Genomic DNA, 20,158 nt, shown 5'->3' on the forward strand with positions numbered 1-20,158 from the left:
CTTTATTTTATAGTAAGATGATACATACTTTTTCTTTTACAGTGAATACATTAAGGTGTGGTATTGCCCCATTACACATCATCCAGACATGCATTCATATATTGCATGTTAACAATGAAAATATTGCAAAGAGACTTTCAATTTCTATTTTTTTGGTCAAAAAGCACTACAATTTTAGTTGTTTTCGCCCAACGTGGGGCTCGAACCCACGACCCTGAGATTAAGAGTCTCATGCTCTACCGACTGAGCTAGCCGGGCTCCTTTGGATGCCTATAGTTTTCTTCCCTATCCCTGCACTGCCGTTTTCCACAGATAGGATGCTGTGTAATCATAGGCTCTGGTGGAGTTTGGAAAGAAAATACACATCAGCCAGAGGCAGAAATAGTCTAAGAAAGTATCAAACACAATTACCAGTCAATATCAGAACGCATTGACGAATATCAGGAAATAGCCGATTAAACCTGTGTGGAAAAAAGTCTTATTTGTGTTTTCTCCACTTTATTTTATAGTAAGATGATACATACTTTTTCTTTTACAGTGAATACATTAAGGTGTGGTATTGCCCCATTACACATCATCCAGACATGCATTCATATATTGCATGTTAACAATCAAAATATTGCAAATATTGTAAAGAGACTTTCAATTTCTATTTTTTTGGTCAAAAAGCATTAAAATTTTAGTTGTTTTCGCCCAACGTGGGGCTCGCACCCATGACCCTGAGATTAAGAGTCTCATGCTCTACCGACTGAGCTAGCCGGGCTCCTTTGGATGCCTATAGTTTTCTTCCCTATCCCTGCACTGCCGTTTTCCACAGATAGGATGCTGTGTAATCATAGGCTCTGGTGGAGTTTGGAAAGAAAATACACATCAGCCAGAGGCAGAAATAGTCTAAGAAAGTATCAACCACAATTACCAGTCAATATCAGAACGCATTGAAGAATATCAGGAAATAGCCGATTAAACCTGTGTGGAAAAAAGTCTTATTTGTGTTTTCTCCACTTTATTTTATAGTAAGATGATACATACTTTTTCTTTTACAGTGAATACATTAAGGTGTGGTATTGCCCCATTACACATCATCCAGACATGCATTCATATATTGCATGTTAACAATCAAAATATTGCAAATATTGTAAAGAGACTTTCAATTTATATTTTTTTGGTCAAAAAGCACTAAAATTTTAGTTGTTTTCGCCCAACGTGGGGTTCGCACCCACGACCCTGAAATTAAGAGTCTCATGCTCTACCGACTCAGCTAGCCGGGCTCCTTTGGATGCCTATAGTTTTCTTCCCTATCCCTGCACTGCCGCTTTCCACAGATAGGATGCTGTGTAATCATAGGCTCTGGTGGAGTTTGGAAAGAAAATACACATCAGCCAGAGGCAGAAATAGTCTAAGAAAGTATCAAACACAATTACCAGTCAATATCAGAACGCATTGAAGAATATCAGGAAATAGCCGATTAAACCTGTGTGGAAAAAAGTCTTATTTGTGGTTTCTCCACTTTATTTTATAGTAAGATGATGCATACTTTTTCTTTTACAGTGAATACATTAAGGTATGGTATTGCCCCATTACACATCATCCAGACATGCATTCATATATTGCATGTTAACAATGAAAATATTGCAAAGAGACTTTCAATTTCTATTTTTTTGGTCAAAAAGCACTACAATTTTAGTTGTTTTCAACTAAAATATTGCAAATATTGTAAAGAGACTTTCAATTTATATTTTTTTGGTCAAAAAGCACTAAAATTTTAGTTGTTTTCGCCCAATGTGGGGTTCGCACCCACGACCCTGAGATTAAGAGTCTCATGCTCTACCGACTGAGCTAGCCGGGCTACTTTGGATGTCTATAGTTTTCTTCCCTATCCCTGCACTGCCGCTTTCCACAGATAGGATGCTGTGTAATCATAGGCTGTGGTGGAGTTTGGAAAGAAAATACACATCAGCCAGAGGCAGAAATAGTCTAAGAAAGTATCAAACACAATTACCAGTCAATATCAGAACGCATTGAAGAATATCAGGAAATAGCCGATTAAACCTGTGTGGAAAAAAGTCTTATTTGTGTTTTCTCCACTTTATTTTATAGTAAGATGATGCATACTTTTTCTTTTACAGTGAATACATTAAGGTATGGTATTGCCCCATTACACATCATCCAGACATGCATTCATATATTGCATGTTAACAATGAAAATATTGCAAAGAGACTTTCAATTTCTATTTTTTTGGTCAAAAAGCACTAAAATTTTATTTGTTTTCGCCCAACGTGGGGCTTGAACCCACGACCCTGAGATTAAGAGTCTCATGCTCTACCAACTGAGCTAGCCGGGCTCCTTTGGATGCCTATAGTTTTCTTCCCTATCCCTGCACTGCCGCTTTCCACAGATAGGATGCTGTGTAATCATAGGCTCTGGTGGAGTTTGGAAAGAAAATACACATCAGCCAGAGGCAGAAATAGTCTAAGAAAGAATCAAACACAATTACCAGTCAATATCAGAACGCATTGAAGAATATCAGGAAATAGCCGATTAAACCTGTGTGGAAAAAAGTCTTATTTGTGTTTTCTCCACTTTATTTTATAGTAAGATGATACATACTTTTTCTTTTACAGTGAATACATTAAGGTGTGGTATTTCCCCATTACACATCATCCAGACATGCATTCATATATTGCATGTTAACAATCAAAATATTGCAAATATTGTAAAGAGACTTTCAATTTCTATTTTTTTGGTCAAAAAGCACTAAAATTTTAGTTGTTTTCGCCCAACGTGGGGCTCGAACCCATGACCCTGCGATTAAGAGTCTCATGCTCTACCGACTGAGCTAGCCGGGCTCTTTTGGATGTCTATAGTTTTCTTCCCTATACTGCCGTTTTCCACAGATAGGATGTATTTTTTTGGTCAAAAAGCACTACAATGTTATTGTTTTCGCCCAACGTGGGGCTCGAACCCACGACCCTGAGATTAAGAGTCTCATGCTCTACCGACTGAGCTAGCCGGGCTCCTTTGGATGCTTATAGTTTTCTTCCCTATCCCTGCACTGCCGTTTTCCACAGATAGGAGTCTAAGAAAGTATCAAACACAATTACCAGTCAATATCAGAACGCATTGAAGAATATCAGGAAATAGCCGATTAAACCTGTGTGGAAAAAAGTCTTATTTGTGGTTTCTCCACTTTATTTTATAGTAAGATGATGCATACTTTTTCTTTTACAGTGAATACATTAAGGTATGGTATTGCCCCATTACACATCATCCAGACATGCATTCATATATTGCATGTTAACAATGAAAATATTGCAAAGAGACTTTCAATTTATATTTTTTTGGTCAAAAAGCACTAAAATTTTAGTTGTTTTCGCCCAACGTGGGGTTCGCACCCACGACCCTGAGATTAAGAGTCTCATGCTCTACCGACTGAGCTAGCCGGGCACCTTTGGATGCCTATAGTTTTCTTCCCTATCCCTGCACTGCCGCTTTCCACAGATAGGATGCTGTGTAATCATAGGCTGTGGTGGAGTTTGGAAAGAAAATACACATCAGCCAGAGGCAGAAATAGTCTAAGAAAGTATCAAACACAATTACCAGTCAATATCAGAACGCATTGAAGAATATCAGGAAATAGCCGATTAAACCTGTGTGGAAAAAAGTCTTATTTGTGTTTTCTCCACTTTATTTTATAGTAAGATGATGCATACTTTTTCTTTTACAGTGAATACATTAAGGTATGGTATTGCCCCATTACACATCATCCAGACATGCATTCATATATTGCATGTTAACAATGAAAATATTGCAAAGAGACTTTCAATTTCTATTTTTTTGGTCAAAAAGCACTCAAATTTTAGTTGTTTTCGCCCAACGTGGGGCTCAAACCCACGACCATGAGATTAAGAGTCTCATGCTCTACCGACTGAGCTAGCTGGGCTCCTTTGGATGTCTATAGTTTTCTTCCCTATCCCTGCACTGCCGCTTTCCACAGATAGGATGCTGTGTAATCATAGGCTCTGGTGGAGTTTGGAAAGAAAATACACATCAGCCAGAGGCAGAAATAGTCTAAGAAAGTATCAAACACAATTACCAGTCAATATCAGAACGCATTGAAGAATATCAGGAAATAGCCGATTAAACCTGTGTGGAAAAAAGTCTTATTTGTGTTTTCTCCACTTTATTTTATAGTAAGATGATACATACTTTTTCTTTTACAGTGAATACATTAAGGTGTGGTATTGCCCCATTACACATTATCCAGACATGCATTCATATATTGCATGTTAACAATGAAAATATTGCAAATATTGTAAAGAGACTTTCAATTTCTATTTTTTTGGTCAAAAAGCACTAAAATTTTAGTTGTTTTCGCCCAACGTGGTGCTCGAACCCACGACCCTGAGATTAAGAGTCTCATGCTCTACCGACTGAGCTAGCCGGGCTCCTTTGGATGCCTATAGTTTTCTTCCCTATCCCTGCACTGCCGTTTTCCACAGATAGGATGCTGTGTAATCATAGGCTCTGGTGGAGTTTGGAAAGAAAATACACATCAGCCAGAGGCAGAAATAGTCTAAGAAAGTATCAAACACAATTACCAGTCAATATCAGAACGCATTGAAGAATATCAGGAAATAGCCGATTAAACCTGTGTGGAAAAAAGTCTTATTTGTGTTTTCTCCACTTTATTTTATAGTAAGATGATACATACTTTTTCTTTTACAGTGAATACATTAAGGTGTGGTATTGCCCCATTACACATTATCCAGACATGCATTCATATATTGCATGTTAACAATGAAAATATTGCAAATATTGTAAAGAGACTTTCAATTTCTATTTTTTTGGTCAAAAAGCACTAAAATTTTAGTTGTTTTCGCCCAACGTGGTGCTCGAACCCACGACCCTGAGATTAAGAGTCTCATGCTCTACCGACTGAGCTAGCCGGGCTCCTTTGGATGCCTATAGTTTTCTTCCCTATCCCTGCACTGCCGTTTTCCACAGATAGGATGCTGTGTAATCATAGGCTCTGGTGGAGTTTGGAAAGAAAATACACATCAGCCAGAGGCAGAAATAGTCTAAGAAAGTATCAAACACAATTACCAGTCAATATCAGAACGCATTGAAGAATATCAGGAAATAGCCGATTAAACCTGTGTGGAAAAAAGTCTTATTTGTGTTTTCTCCACTTTATTTTATAGTAAGATGATACATACTTTTTCTTTTACAGTGAATACATTAAGGTGTGGTATTGCCCCATTACACATCATCCAGACATGCATTCATATATTGCATGTTAACAATGAAAATATTGCAAATATTGTAAAGAGACTTTCAATTTCTATATTTTTGGTCAAAAAGCACTAAAATTTTAGTTGTTTTCGCCCAACGTTTTGTTCCCTATCCCTGCACTGCCGCTTTCCACAGATAGGATGTATTTTTTTGGTCAAAAAGCACTACAATTTTAGTTGTTTTCGCCCAACGTGGGGCTCGATCCCACGACCCTGAGATTAAGAGTCTCATGCGCTACCGACTGAGCTAGCCGGGCTCCTTTGGATGTCTATAGTTTCCTTCCCTATCCCTGCACTGCCGTTTTCCACAGATAGGATGTATTTTTTTGGTCAAAAAGCACTACAATTTTAGTTGTTTTCGCCCAACGTGGGGCTCGAACCCACGACCCTGAGATTAAGAGTCTCATGCTCTACCGACTGAGCTAGCCGGGCTCCTTTGGATGCCTATAGTTTTCTTCCCTATCCCTGCACTGCCGTTTTCCACAGATAGGATGTATTTTTTTGGTCAAAAAGCACTACAATTTTAGTTGTTTTCGCCCAACGTGGTGCTCGAACCCACGACCCTGAGATTAAGAGTCTCATGCTCTACCGACTGAGCTAGCCGGGCTCCTTTGGATGCCTATAGTTTTCTTCCCTATCCCTGCACTGCCGTTTTCCACAGATAGGATGCTGTGTAATCATAGGCTCTGGTGGAGTTTGGAAAGAAAATACACATCAGCCAGAGGCAGAAATAGTCTAAGAAAGTATCAAACACAATTACCATTCAATATCAGAACGCATTGAAGAATATCAGGAAATAGCCGATTAAACCTGTGTGGAAAAAAGTCTTATTTGTGTTTTCTCCACTTTATTTTATAGTAAGATGATACATACTTTTTCTTTTACAGTGAATACATTAAGGTGTGGTATTGCCCCATTACACATCATCCAGACATGCATTCATATATTGCATGTTAACAATGAAAATATTGCAAATATTGTAAAGAGACTTTCAATTTCTATATTTTTGGTCAAAAAGCACTAAAATTTTAGTTGTTTTCGCCCAACGTTTTGTTCCCTATCCCTGCACTGCCGCTTTCCACAGATAGGATGTATTTTTTTGGTCAAAAAGCACTACAATTTTAGTTGTTTTCGCCCAACGTGGGGCTCGATCCCACGACCCTGAGATTAAGAGTCTCATGCGCTACCGACTGAGCTAGCCGGGCTCCTTTGGATGTCTATAGTTTCCTTCCCTATCCCTGCACTGCCGTTTTCCACAGATAGGATGTATTTTTTTGGTCAAAAAGCACTACAATTTTAGTTGTTTTCGCCCAACGTGGGGCTCGAACCCACGACCCTGAGATTAAGAGTCTCATGCTCTACCGACTGAGCTAGCCGGGCTCCTTTGGATGCCTATAGTTTTCTTCCCTATCCCTGCACTGCCGTTTTCCACAGATAGGATGTATTTTTTTGGTCAAAAAGCACTACAATTTTAGTTGTTTTCGCCCAAAGTGGGGCTCGAACCCACGACCCTGAGATTAAGAGTCTCATGCTCTACCGACTGAGCTAGCCGGGCTCTTTTGGATGCCTATAGTTTTCTTCCCTATCCCTGCACTGCCGTTTTCCACAGATAGGATGCTGTGTAATCATAGGCTCTGGTGGAGTTTGGAAAGAAAATACACATCAGCCAGAGGCAGAAATAGTCTAAGAAAGTATCAAACACAATTACCAGTCAATATCAGAACGCATTGAAGAATATCAGGAAATAGCCGATTAAACATGTGTGGAAAAAAGTCTTATTTGTGTTTTCTCCACTTTATTTTATAGTAAGATGATACATACTTTTTCTTTTACAGTGAATACATTAAGGTGTGGTATTGCCCCATTACACATCATCCAGACATGCATTCATATATTGCATGTTAACAATGAAAATATTGCAAATATTGTAAAGAGACTTTCAATTTCTATTTTTTGGTCCAAAAGCACTAAAATTTTAGTTGTTTTTGCCCAACGTGGGGCTCAAACCCACGACCCTGAGATTAAGAGTCTCATGCTCTACCGACTGAGCTAGCCGGGCTCCTTTGGATGCCTATAGTTTTCTTCCCTATCCCTGCACTGCCGTTTTCCACAGATAGGATGTATTTTTTTGGTCAAAAAGTCCTACAATTTTAGTTGTTTTCGCCCAAAGTGGGGCTCGAACCCACAACCCTGAGATTAAGAGTCTCATGCTCTACCGACTGAGCTAGCCGGGCTCCTTTGGATACCTTTAGTTTTCTTCCCTATCCCTGCACTGCCGTTTTCCACAGATAGGATGCTGTGTAATCATAGGCTCTGGTGGAGTTTGGAAAGAAAATACACATCAGCCAGAGGCAGAAATAGTCTAAGAAAGTATCAAACACAATTACCAGTCAATATCAGAACGCATTGAAGAATATCAGGAAATAGCCGATTAAACCTGTGTGGAAAAAAGTCTTATTTGTGTTTTCTCCACTTTATTTTATAGTAAGATGATACATACTTTTTCTTTTACAGTGAATACATTAAGGTGTGGTATTGCCCCATTACACATCACCCAGATATGCATTCATATATTGCATGTTAACAATCAAAATATTGCAAATATTGTAAAGAGACTTTCAATTTCTATTTTTTTGGTCAAAAAGCATTAAAATTTTAGTTGTTTTCGCCCAACGTGGGGCTCGCACCCACGACCCTGAGATTAAGAGCCTCATGCTCTACCGACTGAGCTAGCCGGGCTCCTTTGGGTGCCTATAGTTTTCTTCCCTATCCCTGCACTGCCGTTTTCCACAGATAGGATGCTGTGTAATCATAGGCTCTGGTGGAGTTTGGAAAGAAAATACACATCAGCCAGAGGCAGAAATAGTCTAAGAAAGTATCAAACACAATTACCAGTCAATATCAGAACGCATTGAAGAATATCAGGAAATAGCCGATTAAACCTGTGTGGAAAAAAGTCTTATTTGTGTTTTCTCCACTTTATTTTATAGTAAGATGATACATACTTTTTCTTTTACAGTGAATACATTAAGGTGTGGTATTTCCCCATTACACATCATCCAGACATGCATTCATATATTGCATGTTAACAATCAAAATATTGCAAATATTGCAAAGAGACTTTCAATTTCTATTTTTTTGGTCAAAAAGCACTACAATTTTAGTTGTTTTCAACTAAAATATTGCAAATATTGTAAAGAGACTTTCAATTTATATTTTTTTGGTCAAAAAGCACTAAAATTTTAGTTGTTTTCGCCCAATGTGGGGTTCGCACCCACGACCCTGAGATTAAGAGTCTCATGCTCTACCGACTGAGCTAGCCGGGCTACTTTGGATGCCTATAGTTTTCTTCCCTATCCCTGCACTGCCGCTTTCCACAGATAGGATGCTGTGTAATCATAGGCTGTGGTGGAGTTTGGAAAGAAAATACACATCAGCCAGAGGCAGAAATAGTCTAAGAAAGTATCAAACACAATTACCAGTCAATATCAGAACGCATTGAAGAATATCAGGAAATAGCCGATTAAACCTGTGTGGAAAAAAGTCTTATTTGTGTTTTCTCCACTTTATTTTATAGTAAGATGATGCATACTTTTTCTTTTACAGTGAATACATTAAGGTATGGTATTGCCCCATTACACATCATCCAGACATGCATTCATATATTGCATGTTAACAATGAAAATATTGCAAAGAGACTTTCAATTTCTATTTTTTTGGTCAAAAAGCACTAAAATTTTATTTGTTTTCGCCCAACGTGGGGCTTGAACCCACGACCCTGAGATTAAGAGTCTCATGCTCTACCAACTGAGCTAGCCGGGCTCCTTTGGATGCCTATAGTTTTCTTCCCTATCCCTGCACTGCCGCTTTCCACAGATAGGATGCTGTGTAATCAAAGGCTCTGGTGGAGTTTGGAAAGAAAATACACATCAGCCAGAGGCAGAAATAGTCTAAGAAAGAATCAAACACAATTACCAGTCAATATCAGAACGCATTGAAGAATATCAGGAAATAGCCGATTAAACCTGTGTGGAAAAAAGTCTTATTTGTGTTTTCTCCACTTTATTTTATAGTAAGATGATACATACTTTTTCTTTTACAGTGAATACATTAAGGTGTGGTATTTCCCCATTACACATCATCCAGACATGCATTCATATATTGCATGTTAACAATCAAAATATTGCAAATATTGTAAAGAGACTTTCAATTTCTATTTTTTTGGTCAAAAAGCACTAAAATTTTAGTTGTTTTCGCCCAACGTGGGGCTCGAACCCATGACCCTGCGATTAAGAGTCTCATGCTCTACCGACTGAGCTAGCCGGGCTCTTTTGGATGTCTATAGTTTTCTTCCCTATCCCTGCACTGCCGTTTTCCACAGATAGGATGTATTTTTTTGGTCAAAAAGCACTACAATGTTATTGTTTTCGCCCAACGTGGGGCTCGAACCCACGACCCTGAGATTAAGAGTCTCATGCTCTACCGACTGAGCTAGCCGGGCTCCTTTGGATGCTTATAGTTTTCTTCCCTATCCCTGCACTGCCGTTTTCCACAGATAGGAGTCTAAGAAAGTATCAAACACAATTACCAGTCAATATCAGAACGCATTGAAGAATATCAGGAAATAGCCGATTAAACCTGTGTGGAAAAAAGTCTTATTTGTGGTTTCTCCACTTTATTTTATAGTAAGATGATGCATACTTTTTCTTTTACAGTGAATACATTAAGGTATGGTATTGCCCCATTACACATCATCCAGACATGCATTCATATATTGCATGTTAACAATGAAAATATTGCAAAGAGACTTTCAATTTATATTTTTTTGGTCAAAAAGCACTAAAATTTTAGTTGTTTTCGCCCAACGTGGGGTTCGCACCCACGACCCTGAGATTAAGAGTCTCATGCTCTACCGACTGAGCTAGCCGGGCACCTTTGGATGCCTATAGTTTTCTTCCCTATCCCTGCACTGCCGCTTTCCACAGATAGGATGCTGTGTAATCATAGGCTGTGGTGGAGTTTGGAAAGAAAATACACATCAGCCAGAGGCAGAAATAGTCTAAGAAAGTATCAAACACAATTACCAGTCAATATCAGAACGCATTGAAGAATATCAGGAAATAGCCGATTAAACCTGTGTGGAAAAAAGTCTTATTTGTGTTTTCTCCACTTTATTTTATAGTAAGATGATGCATACTTTTTCTTTTACAGTGAATACATTAAGGTATGGTATTGCCCCATTACACATCATCCAGACATGCATTCATATATTGCATGTTAACAATGAAAATATTGCAAAGAGACTTTCAATTTCTATTTTTTTGGTCAAAAAGCACTAAAATTTTAGTTGTTTTCGCCCAACGTGGGGCTCGAACCCACGACCCTGAGATTAAGAGTCTCATGCTCTACCCACTGAGCTAGCCGGGCTCCTATGGATGCCTATAGTTTTCTTCCCTATCCCTGCACTGCCGCTTTCCACAGATAGGATGCTGTGTAATCATAGGCTCTGGTGGAGTTTGGAAAGAAAATACACATCAGCCAGAGGCAGAAATAGTCTAAGAAAGTATCAAACACAATTACCAGTCAATATCAGAACGCATTGAAGAATATCAGGAAATAGCCGATTAAACCTGTGTGGAAAAAAGTCTTATTTGTGTTTTCTCCACTTTATTTTATAGTAAGATGATACATACTTTTTCTTTTACAGTGAATACATTAAGGTGTGGTATTTCCCCATTACACATCATCCAGACATGCATTCATATATTGCATGTTAACAATCAAAATATTGCAAATATTGCAAAGAGACTTTCAATTTCTATTTTTTTGGTCAAAAAGCACTACAATTTTAGTTGTTTTCAACTAAAATATTGCAAATATTGTAAAGAGACTTTCAATTTATATTTTTTTGGTCAAAAAGCACTAAAATTTTAGTTGTTTTCGCCCAATGTGGGGTTCGCACCCACGACCCTGAGATTAAGAGTCTCATGCTCTACCGACTGAGCTAGCCGGGCTACTTTGGATGCCTATAGTTTTCTTCCCTATCCCTGCACTGCCGCTTTCCACAGATAGGATGCTGTGTAATCATAGGCTGTGGTGGAGTTTGGAAAGAAAATACACATCAGCCAGAGGCAGAAATAGTCTAAGAAAGTATCAAACACAATTACCAGTCAATATCAGAACGCATTGAAGAATATCAGGAAATAGCCGATTAAACCTGTGTGGAAAAAAGTCTTATTTGTGTTTTCTCCACTTTATTTTATAGTAAGATGATGCATACTTTTTCTTTTACAGTGAATACATTAAGGTATGGTATTGCCCCATTACACATCATCCAGACATGCATTCATATATTGCATGTTAACAATGAAAATATTGCAAAGAGACTTTCAATTTCTATTTTTTTGGTCAAAAAGCACTAAAATTTTATTTGTTTTCGCCCAACGTGGGGCTTGAACCCACGACCCTGAGATTAAGAGTCTCATGCTCTACCAACTGAGCTAGCCGGGCTCCTTTGGATGCCTATAGTTTTCTTCCCTATCCCTGCACTGCCGCTTTCCACAGATAGGATGCTGTGTAATCAAAGGCTCTGGTGGAGTTTGGAAAGAAAATACACATCAGCCAGAGGCAGAAATAGTCTAAGAAAGAATCAAACACAATTACCAGTCAATATCAGAACGCATTGAAGAATATCAGGAAATAGCCGATTAAACCTGTGTGGAAAAAAGTCTTATTTGTGTTTTCTCCACTTTATTTTATAGTAAGATGATACATACTTTTTCTTTTACAGTGAATACATTAAGGTGTGGTATTTCCCCATTACACATCATCCAGACATGCATTCATATATTGCATGTTAACAATCAAAATATTGCAAATATTGTAAAGAGACTTTCAATTTCTATTTTTTTGGTCAAAAAGCACTAAAATTTTAGTTGTTTTCGCCCAACGTGGGGCTCGAACCCATGACCCTGCGATTAAGAGTCTCATGCTCTACCGACTGAGCTAGCCGGGCTCTTTTGGATGTCTATAGTTTTCTTCCCTATCCCTGCACTGCCGTTTTCCACAGATAGGATGTATTTTTTTGGTCAAAAAGCACTACAATGTTATTGTTTTCGCCCAACGTGGGGCTCGAACCCACGACCCTGAGATTAAGAGTCTCATGCTCTACCGACTGAGCTAGCCGGGCTCCTTTGGATGCTTATAGTTTTCTTCCCTATCCCTGCACTGCCGTTTTCCACAGATAGGAGTCTAAGAAAGTATCAAACACAATTACCAGTCAATATCAGAACGCATTGAAGAATATCAGGAAATAGCCGATTAAACCTGTGTGGAAAAAAGTCTTATTTGTGGTTTCTCCACTTTATTTTATAGTAAGATGATGCATACTTTTTCTTTTACAGTGAATACATTAAGGTATGGTATTGCCCCATTACACATCATCCAGACATGCATTCATATATTGCATGTTAACAATGAAAATATTGCAAAGAGACTTTCAATTTATATTTTTTTGGTCAAAAAGCACTAAAATTTTAGTTGTTTTCGCCCAACGTGGGGTTCGCACCCACGACCCTGAGATTAAGAGTCTCATGCTCTACCGACTGAGCTAGCCGGGCACCTTTGGATGCCTATAGTTTTCTTCCCTATCCCTGCACTGCCGCTTTCCACAGATAGGATGCTGTGTAATCATAGGCTGTGGTGGAGTTTGGAAAGAAAATACACATCAGCCAGAGGCAGAAATAGTCTAAGAAAGTATCAAACACAATTACCAGTCAATATCAGAACGCATTGAAGAATATCAGGAAATAGCCGATTAAACCTGTGTGGAAAAAAGTCTTATTTGTGTTTTCTCCACTTTATTTTATAGTAAGATGATGCATACTTTTTCTTTTACAGTGAATACATTAAGGTATGGTATTGCCCCATTACACATCATCCAGACATGCATTCATATATTGCATGTTAACAATGAAAATATTGCAAAGAGACTTTCAATTTCTATTTTTTTGGTCAAAAAGCACTAAAATTTTAGTTGTTTTCGCCCAACGTGGGGCTCGAACCCACGACCCTGAGATTAAGAGTCTCATGCTCTACCCACTGAGCTAGCCGGGCTCCTATGGATGCCTATAGTTTTCTTCCCTATCCCTGCACTGCCGCTTTCCACAGATAGGATGCTGTGTAATCATAGGCTCTGGTGGAGTTTGGAAAGAAAATACACATCAGCCAGAGGCAGAAATAGTCTAAGAAAGTATCAAACACAATTACCAGTCAATATCAGAACGCATTGAAGAATATCAGGAAATAGCCGATTAAACCTGTGTGGAAAAAAGTCTTATTTGTGTTTTCTCCACTTTATTTTATAGTAAGATGATACATACTTTTTCTTTTACAGTGAATACATTAAGGTGTGGTATTGCCCCATTACACATCATCCAGACATGCATTCATATATTGCATGTTAACAATGAAAATATTGCAAAGAGACTTTCAATTTCTATTTTTTTGGTCAAAAAGCACTCAAATTTTAGTTGTTTTCGCCCAACGTGGGGCTCAAACCCACGACCATGAGATTAAGAGTCTCATGCTCTACCGACTGAGCTAGCTGGGCTCCTTTGGATGTCTATAGTTTTCTTCCCTATCCCTGCACTGCCGCTTTCCACAGATAGGATGCTGTGTAATCATAGGCTCTGGTGGAGTTTGGAAAGAAAATACACATCAGCCAGAGGCAGAAATAGTCTAAGAAAGTATCAAACACAATTACCAGTCAATATCAGAACGCATTGAAGAATATCAGGAAATAGCCGATTAAACCTGTGTGGAAAAAAGTCTTATTTGTGTTTTCTCCACTTTATTTTATAGTAAGATGATACATACTTTTTCTTTTACAGTGAATACATTAAGGTGTGGTATTGCCCCATTACACATTATCCAGACATGCATTCATATATTGCATGTTAACAATGAAAATATTGCAAATATTGTAAAGAGACTTTCAATTTCTATTTTTTTGGTCAAAAAGCACTAAAATTTTAGTTGTTTTCGCCCAACGTGGTGCTCGAACCCACGACCCTGAGATTAAGAGTCTCATGCTCTACCGACTGAGCTAGCCGGGCTCCTTTGGATGCCTATAGTTTTCTTCCCTATCCCTGCACTGCCGTTTTCCACAGATAGGATGCTGTGTAATCATAGGCTCTGGTGGAGTTTGGAAAGAAAATACACATCAGCCAGAGGCAGAAATAGTCTAAGAAAGTATCAAACACAATTACCAGTCAATATCAGAACGCATTGAAGAATATCAGGAAATAGCCGATTAAACCTGTGTGGAAAAAAGTCTTATTTGTGTTTTCTCCACTTTATTTTATAGTAAGATGATACATACTTTTTCTTTTACAGTGAATACATTAAGGTGTGGTATTGCCCCATTACACATCATCCAGACATGCATTCATATATTGCATGTTAACAATGAAAATATTGCAAATATTGTAAAGAGACTTTCAATTTCTATATTTTTGGTCAAAAAGCACTAAAATTTTAGTTGTTTTCGCCCAACGTTTTGTTCCCTATCCCTGCACTGCCGCTTTCCACAGATAGGATGTATTTTTTTGGTCAAAAAGCACTACAATTTTAGTTGTTTTCGCCCAACGTGGGGCTCGATCCCACGACCCTGAGATTAAGAGTCTCATGCGCTACCGACTGAGCTAGCCGGGCTCCTTTGGATGTCTATAGTTTCCTTCCCTATCCCTGCACTGCCGTTTTCCACAGATAGGATGTATTTTTTTGGTCAAAAAGCACTACAATTTTAGTTGTTTTCGCCCAACGTGGGGCTCGAACCCACGACCCTGAGATTAAGAGTCTCATGCTCTACCGACTGAGCTAGCCGGGCTCCTTTGGATGCCTATAGTTTTCTTCCCTATCCCTGCACTGCCGTTTTCCACAGATAGGATGTATTTTTTTGGTCAAAAAGCACTACAATTTTAGTTGTTTTCGCCCAACGTGGTGCTCGAACCCACGACCCTGAGATTAAGAGTCTCATGCTCTACCGACTGAGCTAGCCGGGCTCCTTTGGATGCCTATAGTTTTCTTCCCTATCCCTGCACTGCCGTTTTCCACAGATAGGATGCTGTGTAATCATAGGCTCTGGTGGAGTTTGGAAAGAAAATACACATCAGCCAGAGGCAGAAATAGTCTAAGAAAGTATCAAACACAATTACCATTCAATATCAGAACGCATTGAAGAATATCAGGAAATAGCCGATTAAACCTGTGTGGAAAAAAGTCTTATTTGTGTTTTCTCCACTTTATTTTATAGTAAGATGATACATACTTTTTCTTTTACAGTGAATACATTAAGGTGTGGTATTGCCCCATTACACATCATCCAGACATGCATTCATATATTGCATGTTAACAATGAAAATATTGCAAATATTGTAAAGAGACTTTCAATTTCTATATTTTTGGTCAAAAAGCACTAAAATTTTAGTTGTTTTCGCCCAACGTTTTGTTCCCTATCCCTGCACTGCCGCTTTCCACAGATAGGATGTATTTTTTTGGTCAAAAAGCACTACAATTTTAGTTGTTTTCGCCCAACATGGGGCTCGATCCCACGACCCTGAGATTAAGAGTCTCATGCGCTACCGACTGAGCTAGCCGGGCTCCTTTGGATGTCTATAGTTTCCTTCCCTATCCCTGCACTGCCGTTTTCCACAGATAGGATGTATTTTTTTGGTCAAAAAGCACTACAATTTTAGTTGTTTTCGCCCAACGTGGGGCTCGAACCCACGACCCTGAGATTAAGAGTCTCATGCTCTACCGACTGAGCTAGCCGGGCTCCTTTGGATGCCTATAGTTTTCTTCCCTATCCCTGCACTGCCGTTTTCCACAGATAGGATGTATTTTTTTGGTCAAAAAGCACTACAATTTTAGTTGTTTTCGCCCAAAGTGGGGCTCGAACCCACGACCCTGAGATTAAGAGTCTCACGCTCTACCGACTGAGCTAGCCGGGCTCCTTTGGATGCCTATAGTTTTCTTCCCTATCCCTGCACTGCCGTTTTCCACAGATAGGATGCTGTGTAATCATAGGCTCTGGTGGAGTTTGGAAAGAAAATACACATCAGCCAGAGGCAGAAATAGTCTAAGAAAGTATCAAACACAATTACCAGTCAATATCAGAACGCATTGAAGAATATCAGGAAATAGCCGATTAAACATGTGTGGAAAAAAGTCTTATTTGTGTTTTCTCCACTTTATTTTATAGTAAGATGATACATACTTTTTCTTTTACAGTGAATACATTAAGGTGTGGTATTGCCCCATTACACATCATCCAGACATGCATTCATATATTGCATGTTAACAATGAAAATATTGCAAATATTGTAAAGAGACTTTCAATTTCTATTTTTTGGTCAAAAAGCACTAAAATTTTAGTTGTTTTTGCCCAACGTGGGGCTCAAACCCACGACCCTGAGATTAAGAGTCTCATGCTCTACCGACTGAGCTAGCCGGGCTCCTTTGGATGCCTATAGTTTTCTTCCCTATCCCTGCACTGCCGTTTTCCACAGATAGGATGTATTTTTTTGGTCAAAAAGTCCTACAATTTTAGTTGTTTTCGCCCAAAGTGGGGCTCGAACCCACAACCCTGAGATTAAGAGTCTCATGCTCTACCGACTGAGCTAGCCGGGCTCCTTTGGATACCTATAGTTTTCTTCCCTATCCCTGCACTGCCGTTTTCCACAGATAGGATGCTGTGTAATCATAGGCTCTGGTGGAGTTTGGAAAGAAAATACACATCAGCCAGAGGCAGAAATAGTCTAAGAAAGTATCAAACACAATTACCAGTCAATATCAGAACGCATTGAAGAATATCAGGAAATAGCCGATTAAACCTGTGTGGAAAAAAGTCTTATTTGTGTTTTCTCCACTTTATTTTATAGTAAGATGATACATACTTTTTCTTTTACAGTGAATACATTAAGGTGTGGTATTGCCCCATTACACATCACCCAGATATGCATTCATATATTGCATGTTAACAATCAAAATATTGCAAATATTGTAAAGAGACTTTCAATTTCTATTTTTTTGGTCAAAAAGCATTAAAATTTTAGTTGTTTTCGCCCAACGTGGGGCTCGCACCCACGACCCTGAGATTAAGAGCCTCATGCTCTACCGACTGAGCTAGCCGGGCTCCTTTGGGTGCCTATAGTTTTCTTCCCTATCCCTGCACTGCCGTTTTCCACAGATAGGATGCTGTGTAATCATAGGCTCTGGTGGAGTTTGGAAAGAAAATGCACATCAGCCAGAGGCAGAAATAGTCTAAGAAAGTATCAAACACAATTACCAGTCAATATCAGAACGCATTGAAGAATATCAGGAAATAGCCGATTAAACCTGTGTGGAAAAAAGTCTTATTTGTGTTTTCTCCACTTTATTTTATAGTAAGATGATACATACTTTTTCTTTTACAGTGAATACATTAAGGTGTGGTATTTCCCCATTACACATCATCCAGACATGCATTCATATATTGCATGTTAACAATCAAAATATTGCAAATATTGCAAAGAGACTTTCAATTTCTATTTTTTTGGTCAAAAAGCACTACAATTTTAGTTGTTTTCGCCCAACGTGGGGCTCGAACCCACGACCCTGAGATTAAGAGTCTCATGCTCTACCGACTGAGCTAGCCGGGCACCTTTGGATGCCTATAGTTTTCTTCCCTATCCCTGCACTGCCGCTTTCCACAGATAGGATGCTGTGTAATCATAGGCTCTGGTGGAGTTTGGAAAGAAAATACACATCAGCCAGAGGCATAAATAGTCTAAGAAAGTATCAAACACAATTACCAGTCAATATCAGAACGCATTGAAGAATATCAGGAAATAGCCGATTAAACCTGTGTGGAAAAAAGTCTTATTTGTGTTTTCTCCACTTTATTTTATAGTAAGATGGTACATACTTTTTCTTTTACAGTGAATACATTAAGGTGTGGTATTGCCCCATTACACATCATCCAGACATGCATTCATATATTGCATGTTAACAATCAAAATATTGCAAATATTGTAAAGAGACTTTCAATTTCTATTTTTTTGGTCAAAAAGCACTAAAATGTTAGTTGTTTTCGCCCAACGTTTTCTTCCCTATCCCTGCACTGCCGCTTTCCACAGATAGGATGTATTTTTTTGGTCAAAAAGCACTACAATTTTAGTTGTTTTCGCCCAACGTGGGGCTCCAACCCACGACCCTGAGATTAAGAGTCTCATGCTCTACCGACTGAGCTAGCCAGGCTCCTTTGGATGCCTATAGTTTTCTTCCCTATCCCTGCACTGCCGTTTTCCACAGATAGGATGTATTTTTTTGGTCAAAAAGCACTACAATTTTAGTTGTTTTCGCCCAACGTGGGGCTCGAACCCACGACCCTGAGATTAAGAGTCTCATGCTCTACCGACTGAGCTAGCCGGGCTCCTTTGGATGCCTATAGTTTTCTTCCCTATCCCTGCACTGCCGTTTTCCACAGATAGGATGCTGTGTAATCATAGGCTCTGGTGGAGTTTGGAAAGAAAATACACATCAGCCAGAGGCAGAAATAGTCTAAGAAAGTATCAAACACAATTACCAGTCAATATCAGAACGCATTGAAGAATATCAGGAAATAGCCGATTAAACCTGTGTGGAAAAAAGTCTTATTTGTGTTTTCTCCACTTTATTTTATAGTAAGATGATACATACTTTTTCTTTTACAGTGAATACATTAAGGTGTGGTATTGCCCCATTACACATCATCCAGACATGCATTCATATATTGCATGTTAACAATGAAAATATTGCAAAGAGACTTTCAATTTCTATTTTTTTGGTCAAAAAGCACTACAATTTTAGTTGTTTTCGCCCAACGTGGGGCTCAAACCCACGACCCTGAGATTAAGAGTCTCATGCTCTACCGACTGAGCTAGCCGGGCTCCTTTGGATGCCTATAGTTTTCTTCCCTATCCCTGCACTGCCGTTTTCCACAGATAGGATGCTGTGTAATCATAGGCTCTGGTGGAGTTTGGAAAGAAAATACACATCAGCCAGAGGCAGAAATAGTCTAAGAAAGTATCAAACACAATTACCAGTCAATATCAGAACGCATTGACGAATATCAGGAAATAGCCGATTAAACCTGTGTGGAAAAAAGTCTTATTTGTGTTTTCTCCACTTTATTTTATAGTAAGATGATACATACTTTTTCTTTTACAGTGAATACATTAAGGTGTGGTATTGCCCCATTACACATCATCCAGACATGCATTCATATATTGCATGTTAACAATCAAAATATTGCAAATATTGTAAAGAGACTTTCAATTTCTATTTTTTTGGTCAAAAAGCATTAAAATTTTAGTTGTTTTCGCCCAACGTGGGGCTCGCACCCATGACCCTGAGATTAAGAGTCTCATGCTCTACCGACTGAGCTAGCCGGGCTCCTTTGGATGCCTATAGTTTTCTTCCCTATCCCTGCACTGCCGTTTTCCACAGATAGGATGCTGTGTAATCATAGGCTCTGGTGGAGTTTGGAAAGAAAATACACATCAGCCAGAGGCAGAAATAGTCTAAGAAAGTATCAAACACAATTACCAGTCAATATCAGAACGCATTGAAGAATATCAGGAAATAGCCGATTAAACCTGTGTGGAAAAAAGTCTTATTTGTGTTTTCTCCACTTTATTTTATAGTAAGATGATACATACTTTTTCTTTTACAGTGAATACATTAAGGTGTGGTATTGCCCCATTACACATCATCCAGACATGCATTCATATATTGCATGTTAACAATCAAAATATTGCAAATATTGTAAAGAGACTTTCAATTT

General features: G+C 38.7%; 10 non-coding genes across 10 annotated transcripts; all 10 read right to left on the reverse strand.

The window, feature by feature from the left end:
- Window positions 1-185: 185 nt before the first annotated feature.
- On the reverse strand, window positions 186-258 carry TRNAK-CUU (transfer RNA lysine (anticodon CUU)). Its single transcript has one exon. It is a non-coding gene; the product is annotated as a tRNA-Lys (tRNA).
- A 2,684-nt stretch (window positions 259-2,942) lies between these two features.
- On the reverse strand, window positions 2,943-3,015 carry TRNAK-CUU (transfer RNA lysine (anticodon CUU)). The gene has a single exon. It is a non-coding gene; the product is annotated as a tRNA-Lys (tRNA).
- Window positions 3,016-5,651: 2,636 nt separating this feature from the next.
- On the reverse strand, window positions 5,652-5,724 carry TRNAK-CUU (transfer RNA lysine (anticodon CUU)). Its single transcript has one exon. It is a non-coding gene; the product is annotated as a tRNA-Lys (tRNA).
- An 875-nt stretch (window positions 5,725-6,599) lies between these two features.
- Window positions 6,600-6,672, reverse strand: TRNAK-CUU (transfer RNA lysine (anticodon CUU)). Its single transcript has one exon. It is a non-coding gene; the product is annotated as a tRNA-Lys (tRNA).
- A 3,048-nt stretch (window positions 6,673-9,720) lies between these two features.
- Window positions 9,721-9,793, reverse strand: TRNAK-CUU (transfer RNA lysine (anticodon CUU)). Its single transcript has one exon. It is a non-coding gene; the product is annotated as a tRNA-Lys (tRNA).
- Window positions 9,794-12,408: 2,615 nt separating this feature from the next.
- TRNAK-CUU (transfer RNA lysine (anticodon CUU)) lies at window positions 12,409-12,481 on the reverse strand. Its single transcript has one exon. It is a non-coding gene; the product is annotated as a tRNA-Lys (tRNA).
- A 2,627-nt stretch (window positions 12,482-15,108) lies between these two features.
- TRNAK-CUU (transfer RNA lysine (anticodon CUU)) lies at window positions 15,109-15,181 on the reverse strand. Its single transcript has one exon. It is a non-coding gene; the product is annotated as a tRNA-Lys (tRNA).
- Window positions 15,182-16,056: 875 nt separating this feature from the next.
- TRNAK-CUU (transfer RNA lysine (anticodon CUU)) lies at window positions 16,057-16,129 on the reverse strand. The gene has a single exon. It is a non-coding gene; the product is annotated as a tRNA-Lys (tRNA).
- A 1,791-nt stretch (window positions 16,130-17,920) lies between these two features.
- On the reverse strand, window positions 17,921-17,993 carry TRNAK-CUU (transfer RNA lysine (anticodon CUU)). The gene has a single exon. It is a non-coding gene; the product is annotated as a tRNA-Lys (tRNA).
- Window positions 17,994-18,693: 700 nt separating this feature from the next.
- TRNAK-CUU (transfer RNA lysine (anticodon CUU)) lies at window positions 18,694-18,766 on the reverse strand. Its single transcript has one exon. It is a non-coding gene; the product is annotated as a tRNA-Lys (tRNA).
- Between the last annotated feature and the right edge of the window lie 1,392 nt (window positions 18,767-20,158).

Source organism: Ambystoma mexicanum, chromosome 4q (genome assembly GCF_040938575.1).
Source record: "Ambystoma mexicanum isolate Mex_15411 chromosome 4q, UKY_AmexF1_1, whole genome shotgun sequence".
NCBI lineage: Eukaryota > Metazoa > Chordata > Amphibia > Caudata > Ambystomatidae > Ambystoma > Ambystoma mexicanum.